This window comes from Zingiber officinale, chromosome 8A (assembly GCF_018446385.1).
Source record: "Zingiber officinale cultivar Zhangliang chromosome 8A, Zo_v1.1, whole genome shotgun sequence".
NCBI lineage: Eukaryota > Viridiplantae > Streptophyta > Magnoliopsida > Zingiberales > Zingiberaceae > Zingiber > Zingiber officinale.
This window is the reverse complement of record NC_056000.1, coordinates 56,721,607-56,733,309: the sequence shown is the minus strand read 5'-3', so window position 1 is coordinate 56,733,309 and position 11,703 is coordinate 56,721,607.

Here is an 11,703-nt window from a genome sequence, read left to right as displayed (position 1 = left end):
GAAGACCCGTATTAATTGTCATATACCTCAAATGAAGTAGGCTAATATCGGCCGGGATATATCCCAAAAGGAGGTAGGTTTATATTGACCGAAATATGCTTCCAAGAAGGAAGACCTATATCAATGGGTATATGCCCCAAAGGGGGTAGTCCTATATCAGCCGGGATATACTTCCAAGCGAGTAGACTAGTATCGGCCGGGATATACTTCCAAAGCGAGTAGACTAGTATCAACCGAGATGTGCCCCTAAGAAGGAAGGTTAATATCAGCCAGGTTGACTAATATTTTGAAAAGATGTTTGATGAAATATAGCTCAATGTTAGTTAAAATAATAAATAAAGGTGCTTGGATAGACACTTCCTCAGAAACCTCACAAGAGGTAATAATAATTGGTCAAACCAAGCCAGAAGGATAGGAACACTTTGAAAACAAACTGGTAGGATAAAAGAGAAGTGATATTACAAATAAAGTAGTTCATAAATATGTTTTCAATATACGATTGCATAACCAGTGTTATATATTTTTTGGCAAGAAATGTGTTTTCAGATCGTTTTGCAGGTGCTAGACGACAAAGAAAGTACATCTGGGGAACGAAAAAGATTCCTTAAAAAGTCATTCACCATAAGTACACAGCTTACGTCATTTCATAACAAACTCTAACAAACCGGGGTCCACTTCATGACTACGGAGGTTATATGAAGTGGTATAAAAAGGGGAATCCTCTCCGTTGGCAAGGTAAGTTCACATCACTGCGCACATCCATAACCCTAATTTCTCAATTACTGTTCATCTTCTTCCTCCTTCTTCCACACCGAGAGAGATCACTGACTTGAGCGTCGGAGGGCCTAGCCAGGGATTCCCACCCTGGTCTTAGGTCACTGACGGTAGTGTTGGTTGGTCTCTTGTATGCAGGAAGCTTTGGGAGTTCCGAAGCCGGTGTTCTTCGATTGGATTTCCTCATCGCCATTGGTATTTTGCCTCGAAAGGATATTTGGAGGCTTCATCTTCTTGGATCCGCTTTGGGTTTCTCGGATCGGCATTCTCTAGGCATTATTCTTCATCAGTGGTGGGGTTCTTTCTATCAGATCTTCGTCTTATCCAGCTTCTCAGACAGGATCAAATTTGGCGCCGTCTGTGGGAACTTCACCTGAATATGAGACTACAAGATCGAAGAGGCCGGAAAATCAAACCTACTCACTATTAGTCGTGAGGATCTGGATTTCCTCATCAATTCTCACGTACAGAAAGCCTTACAACAACAACAATAACAACTTCAGGCTCACACTGGGGCTACTCTACCAACAGCTCATAATCCGGCAATTTCAACTACTGAGCATCGGAAAGGAAAAGAGCTGGAGGAGGAGGAACATGCATATTTTCCCCCAGGAGTCATTTCTCTGACAAGACGTCCACGAGCCTTTTTTCGCAGTCCCATGGAGCAGGGGGGTCGAAAGCCTGTGTTTCAGGAATCCTCTGGCGAAGCACTAGACAAAGAAAAGCGTAAAATCAAAATGATAACTAGTGATAACACACCAGAAAAGGTCATCTCTCCGTTCTCTCAAAGTGTACTGGAGGATCCGCTTCCTAAGCGGTATCAAAATCTTCAGATCGGAGAGTACACTGGAACAACAGATCCAGAGGATCATTTGTTGAAATTTGAGAATGTAGTATTATTACAACAATTCTCTGATGCAGTGAAGTGTCGGATGTTTCTTACTACTCTTGGAGGAGCTGCGCAACGCTGGTTTAAGAGACTGCCAGAGAAGTCTATTCGAAAATTCAAAGACTTCAAGAAAGTTTTTCTACATCATTTTTCCAGCAACAAGATATATCATAAGACTCCTTGGAGTCTACTTTCAATTAAGCAGGCATCCAAAGAATCCATCCGAGCCTACATAAAAAGGTTCAATCAGGTAGTCATCGATGTACCCAATGCTACCACAGAAATCTTAGTGAGTGCTTTTTCTCAAGGTTTAAATGATAATGATTTCTTTAAAGATTTAGTGAGAAATCCTCCTATTAATTTTTATTCCTTGATTGAGCATGCTACTGAATTCATTAATGTGGAAGAAGCTCAAGCCGCTCGTAGGAAAGAGGGTGTTACCTCCTCTCCCATATAGGTTAAGGAGAAAGCTCCGGCCCCTGTTCCTCCACCAAGGGGGCCTAGAGCAACTCATCCACCTCACCGTCAACTAGAATATCGTCCACAAGCCGTACAACACGTGGAGATACATCCAGAGGCACCAAGGAGATGGTGCACTTATCATAAAATTAGCAGTCACCATACTGAGACTGTTTTGTTTTAAGAAATAAACGAGCTAATAAGGAGCGTTATCAGAGGCAAAATTATTATCGGCAACAGTACCCTAGGAAGCACAGCCCGCTCAAACTGGAATATTGCCCGGTCGAGCCTCGGTAGGACACATTGCCGACCCTGGCCGGTACAAGCCAAGTGTCGGAAAAAGCTCCTTCTAAAGCTATGACGACTCGACAGGAAGAAAACAGGAGTAATGCTGCTCGGGGCAATATCAATATGATTGCAGATGGACCCACTGATGGGGATTCTAATAGGGCCAGGAAAGCATATGCCCGAAGACTGGAAATTCATGCCGTGGGATGTAGCATGGAGTGAGCGGCCAGTCCTGAGATAAGTTTTGGGCCTAGAGATCTCGAGGGGATAGAGATACCCCATGATGATGCCCTAATCATTAAAGCAGTGATAGCCAACTATGCTATTTCTCGTACCTTCATAGACATGGGCAGTTCTGTCAATATTATATTCAAGAAGGCTTTCGATCAACTACAGATTGACCCAAGTGAACTTCAACAGATGGTCACTCCTCTATATGGATTCACGGGCAATGAAGTGCAACTGCTGGGAAAAATAAAGTTGGCCATATCTCTAGGAGAGGAGTCTCTGATGAGAATAAGGAGATCTTATTTCGTGGTGGTAGACGCCCCATCCTCTTATAATGTGATACTGGGTTGACCTGCTTTGAACGAGTTCAGGGCGGTTGTTTCTACTTTCTATCAGAAAATTAAATTCCCTGTTGATGACCAAGTTGGGGAGGTGTGAGATGATCAGAAGACAGCCCGAAAATGTTATGTAGAAATAGTTCGGGCCGAAGCTAATACTGCCCGAAAGATTCAAAGAATGGAAGTTAATGCTATTCAGGAGAAGAAGCCTGTTCTGGTTTATGAAGAAAAGGAAGAAGTTCAGATCCAGACCGGTCGGCCTGAAGCTACTACATATATTGCGGCTGATCTTGATCCCCCACTAAAAGCTGAACTGATACAATGTCTGAAGAAGAATAATGATGTATTTGCCTGGACGCCTAAAGAAGTCTCGGGCGTTTCTCCTATAGTCATGGAGCATTCCTTACATGTCTTCCCAAATGCCCGCTCGGTCATGCAAAGAAAGAGGAATTTTAGCGTGGAACAGAACCAAATCATCAAAGAAGAGATAACCAAACTTATGGAGGCTGGTTACATCAGGGAAGTACAATTTCCCAGCTGGTTAACTAATGTGGTGTTAGTCTCTAAACCAGGAAACAAATGGCGAGTGTGCATTGATTTCCGAGATCTCAACAAGGCTTGCCCAAAAGATTATTATCCATTACCCAGGATCAATCAATTGGTAGACTCCACTGCTGGATGCGAGTACATCTCTATGCTAGACGCTTATCAAGGCTATCATCAGGTTCCCTTAGCTAAAGAAGATCAAGAAAAGGTCAGTTTTATAACACCTGAAGGTACTTATTGTTATAATGTTATGCCCTTCGGACTAAAAAATATAGGAGCAACTTATCAAAGGCTTATGAATAAGGTCTTCCAGAAGCAGATTGGTAGAAATATGGAAGTATATGTTGATGATATCTTAATTAAGTCTCTTCAAGCTACTGATCTGTGCAGGGACGTAGAAGAAACCTGCAAGACATTGAGACAATATGGGCTCAAGTTAAATCCGAGCAAATGTTTATCGGCACGAAAGGAGGGAAATTCCTAGGATATATGGTGTCCGAACGGGGAATAGAAGCCAACCCGAGCAAAGTCAAGGCACTTCAGAACATGGAGCCACCGCGCAACATGAGAGAAGCTCAAAGATTGACCAACCGGATTACAGCCTTGTCTAGGTTCATTTCCAGGCCGGCCGATCGTAGTTTCCATTTCTTTAAAATACTCAGAAAAGCCAATAAATTTCAGTGGAATGAGGAATGTGATAAGGCTTTCCAAGAGTTGAAAGATTATTTGTCTACTCTCCCTATATTAGCTAAGCATATAGTAGGAGAGACTCTTTGGGTATATTTGTTGGCTAATGAAAACGCTGTAGGCTCTGTATTAGTCAGACAAGAAGGAAAAGAACAACAACCTGTATATTTTTCTAGCCATTTATTGAAAGGAGCTGAGTGTAGATATACTACGCTAGAGAAATTGGCTTATGCACTAGTCTTGACTGCTCGAAGGTTGCGCCCATATTTCTTAGCACATGAGATTATTGTATTAACCAACAGTACTCTCGGACGGGTGTTACTCAACCCAGAGGCATCAGGTCGATTGATCAAATGGACGACTGAACTTGGAGAATATGATATTCAATATCAACCTCGCTCGGCCATCAAGGCACAAGCTCTAGCAGACTTCATTATAGAAGTTCAAGGCCCCGAGGAAGAAAACATTTGGAAAGTTTATGTGGATGGCTCCTTAACTAGACAAGGCAGCGGAATTGGTGTTCTTCTTATATCTCCAAGGGAAGATAGACTTCAACTCTCTATCAGATTGAATTATAGAGCTACTAACAATAAAGCAAAATATGAAGCTTTGATAGCTGGATTGCAAGCCGCTCGGCATATAGGGGCAGCTCGAGTACTCATTTATTCTGATTCTCAATTAGCATCCCAACAACTATCAGGTAATTTTGAAATTAATAATGACAGGCTCAAACTATATACTGAGGCATTCGATAAGTTGAAATCCTAGTTTTAAGAAGTAAATATACAAAAAACTCCTCGAGCTGAGAATCAGGTAGCAGATGAATTGACTAAGTTGGCCTCTGCAATAGTACCATGGAGTCTAGATCGGCCCGTAGAACAAACTCTGTTAATATCCTATATCGAAATACAGGTCGAAGCAGAAATTCAAGGTGACTGGAGGGCTCAAATCATATTGTATTTACAGCAAGGTATTCTTCCAAGTAATACAGAACAGGCAAGGGTATTTAAGAAGAGAGCTGCTCAGTACACTATGGTAGGGGAACAGTTATATAAAAGAGCTTTTTCTAGACCTTTGCTCAAATGTATTGGTACAGAAGATATACAATTTATTTTACAGGAAGTTCATCAAGGTTCATGTGGTAGTCATATAGGAGGGAGATCCTTGGCCCGTAAAATCTTATTAGCGGGATATTTTTGGCCTACTCTACACGAAGATGCCAACAAATTGGTAAGAACTTGTATGTCTTGCCAGAAACATCAAAATATTTCACATCACCCCACACAGTCATTGAAAACCTCTATAGTCTCATGTCCCTTTAATCAATGGGGCATGGACATAGTAGGCCCATTTCCTATAGCGGCTGCACAAAGAAGGTTTTTATTGGTAGCAGTGGATTATTTTTCCAAATGGGTAGAAGCAGAACCACTTGCCCGGATTACTGAAGACGCAGTTATTAAATTTCTGTGGAAAAATATCATATGTAGATTTGGCATTCCTCATAAATTAGACTCTGATAATGGAAGACAATTTCAAGGAGATAGAATTTTAGCTTGGTGCAAAAGTTATGGTATTACTCAAGCTTTTACCTCTGTGGCTTATCCGCAAAGTAATGGTCAAGTGGAAGTAACCAATAGAGAAATTATAAGGGGTTTGAAAACCAAACTGGATCATGTTGGAGGCAGCTGGGTAGATGAATTACCCAGCGTTCTTTGGGCATATCGTACTACACCTCGAGAAGCTACAGGAATCACACCCTTTCAATTAGTCTATGGGGGAGAGGCAATAGTTCCCATAGAGGTGGGAATAGAATATGATAGAAGACAATTATATGATGCAGACAATGAGGGTCGACGACTCATGGAGCTGGATTTGATAGAGGAAATTAGAGATAAAGCTGTTGCTCGTCTAGTATCATACCGACAACGAATGAGACAAAATTATAACAAAAGGGGCATCCCCAGATTTTTCCAAGTAGGAGATTTAGTATGGAAGCGTATTAAACCTGTCGGGGATGTTAGTAAGTTGGCACCACAATGGGGAGGACCCTACAAAGTTGTGGAAAAGCTCGCATCATGCTCATATTATCTCCAAGATAATGAAGGAAGAATTCTGGAACGTCCTTGGAGTGCGAATCATTTACAACCTTACCGGACTTAACAAGACCATGCTAATTAAAAATATGTCAGAAGGAACAAATCATAATTATCTGAAGTAAGTTCCCAATGAAAAGAAGACAAGTATCCTTACAGTTCATGTATTACATTTCTTTCAATAAATGCAATACAAAGCAAATATCGCCACAAAAATAAATGTGATGCATACAGATTGATAAGTATTGGCAGAACCTTTATAATCTCCTTTCGAGCAATTAACAGTGGGAAATCTTAAAGATCTATTTAGCTCCCCTATAAAAAATCCAGAAAAAGTTCAGTACAAACATCATAAATTAGTATAATAACATAGTCGATCGAGAAATCTCATGAAGTAACTCGGACGGGTCTTCATGGGAGGAACCGGAGACTTTAAACCATCACAGAACAATAGTCGATCGGGAAATCTCATGAAGTAACTCGGACGGGTCTTCATGGGAGGAACCGGAGACTTTAAACCATCACAGAACAATAGTCGATCGGTAAATCTCATGAAGTAACTCGAACGGGTCTTTATGGGAGGAACCGGAGACTTTAAACCATCACAGAACATAGTCGATCGGGAAATCTCATGAAGTAACTCGGACGGGTCTTCATGGGAGGAACCGGAGACTTTAAACTATCACAGAACATAGTCGATCGAGAAATCTCATGAAGTAACTCGGACAGGTCTTCATGAGAGGAGCCGGAGACTTTAAACCATCACAGAACATAGTCGATCGAGAAATCTCATGAAGTAACTCGGACGGGTCTTCATGGGAGGAACTAGAGACTTTAAACCATCATAGAACATAGTCGATCGGGAAATCTCATGAAGTAACTCGGACGGGTCTTTATGGGAGGAACCGGAGACTTTAAACCATCACAGAACATTGTCGATCGAGAAATCTCATGAAGTAACTCGGACGGGTCTTCATGAGAGGAACCGGAGACTTTAAACCATCACAGAACATAGTCGATCGAGAAATCTCATGAAGTAACTCGGACGGGTTTTCATGGGAGGAACCGGAGACTTTAAACCATCACAGAACAATAGTCGATCAAGAAATCTCATGAAGTAACTCGGACGGGTCTTCATGGGAGGAACTGGAGACTTTAAACCATCACAGAACAATAGTCGATCGAGAAATCTCATGAAGTCACTCGGGCGGGTCTTCATGGGAAGAACCGGAGACTTTAAACCATCACAGAACATAGTCGATCGAGAAATCTCATGAAGTAACTCGGACGTGTCTTCATGGGTAGAACCGGAGACTTTAAACCATCACAGAACAATAGTAGATCCGGAAATCTCATGAAGTAACTCGGACGGGTCTTCATGGGAGAAACTGAAGACTTCAAAGCCTAATCAACCGGGATTATATTGGCATGGTAAATACAAAATTATATGGATTTATTCACAACATCGGTTGACATTTTACACTGGATCAAAAGCCAGGGTTCAGGGGGAATTCTATGCATATGGCACATTTTCTAGCCAGAGACCCATTCATATGGAAATCGATATTTAAAATTTGTTAGGAGTATTATACTCAGCTCAGGACTCAGGAGTTTTATACAGTTCCTTATCTAAAATCACGCGAGATTATTCATTCTTTTGAAATATGAAGCACACTAGATGTTATCTACATAAGGATTCATCAAGACGAGGTTTAACTTCAAGAGATGAGCAAGGAATTCTCGAATAAAATTTATACTTAATGCTCGGAAGCATTTCAAAAGAGGCATTCTCAAACCAGCACAATAGAGAAACAGGTAAGTATCAAAAATTTCCTATATATCGCAATCATTTGAGTACCAAGTTTTGGTTACACTTCTTTTCATTATCAGTTTTTGCCGTTACAAATCTTTTATGGGCAATCTTTTTAGATACATAGGCATGATTAATTAAAAGGACCTTTTAAATCTGGGGGTAGCTCTTCGTTAAGCCGGCGACGACTTATGAAAGAAGGGGGAGGTTCCTTGGGTAGATAACCACCCTCTCTTAATTGTCGAAGAACTCCCGACACAGAATGATTTAAAGCACCCACTATCCTACAGACAAATTCTTGGGCAAACGCCGAAGACTTCAAATAAGCCAGACGCCACTCTTCCCATCGACTCTTCTCTTGCTCCTTATAGCTTTCTAAATCAGCTTGCAGTTTTGTGTTTTGGTCTTTTAAAGCATCCTTTTCTGATTTAAGCTGTTCTAATTCCTTCTGGAGCAGTGACAATTCAACATCTTGAGCTTTCCTTTGCTCTTGTTCCTGTAGGATAGTGAAATCATGAGAGGCTAGGTCTTGAGCTTGGTCAGAAAGACATGCATTATGAAACTTCTCTACTTTATCTAAAATAAGACTTTTATGAGAAGCATCTAAGAGAACTTTTCCTTTAAAGCAATCTCCAGTCGGAGACCAGAATGTAGTCGACCCACCTGTAATTCTAGGGTTCTCCTTGCAAGCTCTTTGTCTTTCAGTAATTGTTGAGATTCCTCTAATTCCTGTCTCAATGCCCCTAATTGTTGATCTTGCAAAATCACTTTCTCTTGCAGCTGAGCTAGGTCATTATTAGGAGAAGGTAAAGTAGCCTTCAATATCTCTAGTTGAGCTTTTAATTTATTGTTCTCCTGGTCCTTAGACACAAGTAGCTAGTTGATATGCAAACTTGAGGCGAGGAACTAAACAAAAAGATGATATAGTTAAAGATAAGGATACAAAGTTGACAACATATAACCAGAAATACTTACAGCTACTACCTGACGACTATGGCAGTCGGCTCTAAGGGAAAGACTAAGGCCTCGTAGTTGTTCTTGGCCCTGTAGCCAAGATTCAGCCAATAAGCCTTGTAGTTGTAAAGAACCATAGCTATGTGGGTCAGAGGATTGTCCCAATTGAGAGGGTAGACCCACAACCTGTTTAAATAGAGGTCGGGGAATGGAGGAAGAAGGAGGTAGAGAAGAAGAAGATGCAGTGGAAGGAAAAGAAATAGTAGAAACAAGAGAAGCAGAGGAAGAACAAGATGGAATAGAGGGTGGTAATGCAGGAGAGACTGATTCAGTTATGGAAACACTAATAGCTGAAGGACTAGCACTTGGAGAGGATCTCTGGCAAGGTGTCCATTTTGCCCGAGGCCTAGAAGCCAAAGGAGGCAAGGCCAATGCAAGAGGTGCAGAAGACACAGAAGGGATAATGGCCATCTCAGAAGCAGAAGCAGAAGCAGAAGGAGCTGAAATAATAGCACAAGAAGAGGGAATGAGTAGACCAGGTCTCATCATCCTAAGAGAAGGATTAGAGATAATGTGGGTAGGAGTTATTGGCGCCTTACCTCTCTCAAGAGAAATGGGTGCCGGGACAAGAGGAGCTTGCACAAAAATACTAAAGAAATCGCTAAAGGGGGAATCCTCAGTAAGCTTTGGCTTTTTGACTAAGGCAATGAAAGGCTCATCTTCTTCCTCTTCCATGGCCACGACAACCTCTGCTTGTTGTTCTTCTTCGGATAGCAAGCCCAAGGTGTAGGAATCAGGATTAGCCCGGCGAGTTCGCAACCATTCTTCTCCAAGATTGTTAACAAAGGACTTAGTCATAGAAGGATTCTTGTACAAAAAAGCTGGAAGAAGGGCATCAGTTGGAACGCAGGAATTCAACACCATTATAAAAGAAATATACTAATCAGTAAATGCGAAGTGAAATGTTTATACATACCAAAAGAGCCATCCAAAGGAGTGTCAATATTGCCTATCCCGAAAGGAAACATCAAACCCTCCACAATTAGATGCGGCAAGCTAAATTTTGCTCCTCTTAGTTTAGGTAAGGCAAAAGCAACAGAAGGATCGTGAAGAAGATTATGAGTGCTAGGAAGCGGGGGTAGGTCATATATCCATTGAATGGGAAACAGAGGGAGAGAAGGGAGACGCATGTAGAAAAATTTGTGATACCATTCCCCCTGAGGAGGAATTCGGTTGAACAAAATAGCCTTGGGACGAGATTGGAATTTGAAAATATCAACATCCACTTGACGAGGAACAAAGAAGTGATGAAAAAGCCGAGGAGACAAGGGAAAGTCTAACAGTTTAGATACCCCGACAAAACCCATAAGGATAGAAAAGGATTGAGGAACAAACTGGTTGAGGGGAATATTAAAATAGAGACTAACATCACAGAAAAAAGAGTGGAGAGGAAAGCGAAAACCTTGTAGGACTTGATCTCGAAAGATAGATATACACCCTAAAGGAGGAAGATGCGGACTATCTTGAGGAGCAGGACGAGCTATATAAGAAGGAAAACCATAGGTCGCCTTTAAATCCACTTCTTCTGTATCTATAAGGTCGGGAGCGCACGAGAGAAACCATGCAGGAAGGGAAGTTGCCATAGAGAGACAATAGAAGGAAGAGGAATCAAGGAAGATGAAGAGAGATGGGGAAAAGCGGAAGAAAACTTCGTAAAACCCTTGTTTTTCTTTCGGCCCTGTGCTAAAACCCCCAAACAGAGATAACAGAAGAAAATAAGAAAAGAAAAAGTACTCGGGATTCCAATCACCATAAACGGGTGATAATATTAAAGGATAAAATCAAGAGAAAGAGGTAAAGTTAAGTAATCTTCCTCGAAAAATGTGTAAAGTTTCCCTAGAAATAATTCTTAAGAAAGTTTGACGGATATAAAGAAAAATTATAAGTTCAGGTTATTGGCATAATAAAATAAGGCAAAAGTTGAGCGCAAGGTATTGGTTAGCAGACAGGACTTGGTTAGAGGCTACCGGATGAGGTCCATAGATATGAATCGGGCGGTTCTAATAGATCGGCCGAGACAAAGACCACCCAAATATGTCGACCAAAAGCTTATCACAATAAGGTAAATAATATACACTATGATAAAACCATATGAGACTTGATTAATACATAAAATAACATATGAAGATATAAGTGTAAATCAATCAAGTAAAATAAATCGATCGATGTTGGGGATATCATGATAGAACTGTGCTAGATCGGGCAAGACATAACTAATCTATAAAGTATCAGACGATATTTGTTAGCATTAATATATACCGCCCGGTCATGATAAAACAATCCAAACATAATAATCTGTTGGGTAGGGTTTTATGATGACCAGTCAAGCAACATTTAATAGATGATCGTCATAAGGAAGAGTAAAATTAACAATGAAAAAGGGATAATCAACTTCACATAAGTTTGTCAGATTGTCATCACAGAGTTTGGGTCCTTCTTTTACAAGAATTTGAATTTAAGTCACACTAAGGTCAGCTGAGGGTATAGATCAAGGGGCTTGTTCTCAATGAGTTTGCTACGATTTAGGAAATTAGGATGAGGGTCACGAGATAAGTAGCTCTCCTCTCGTAATTGTTG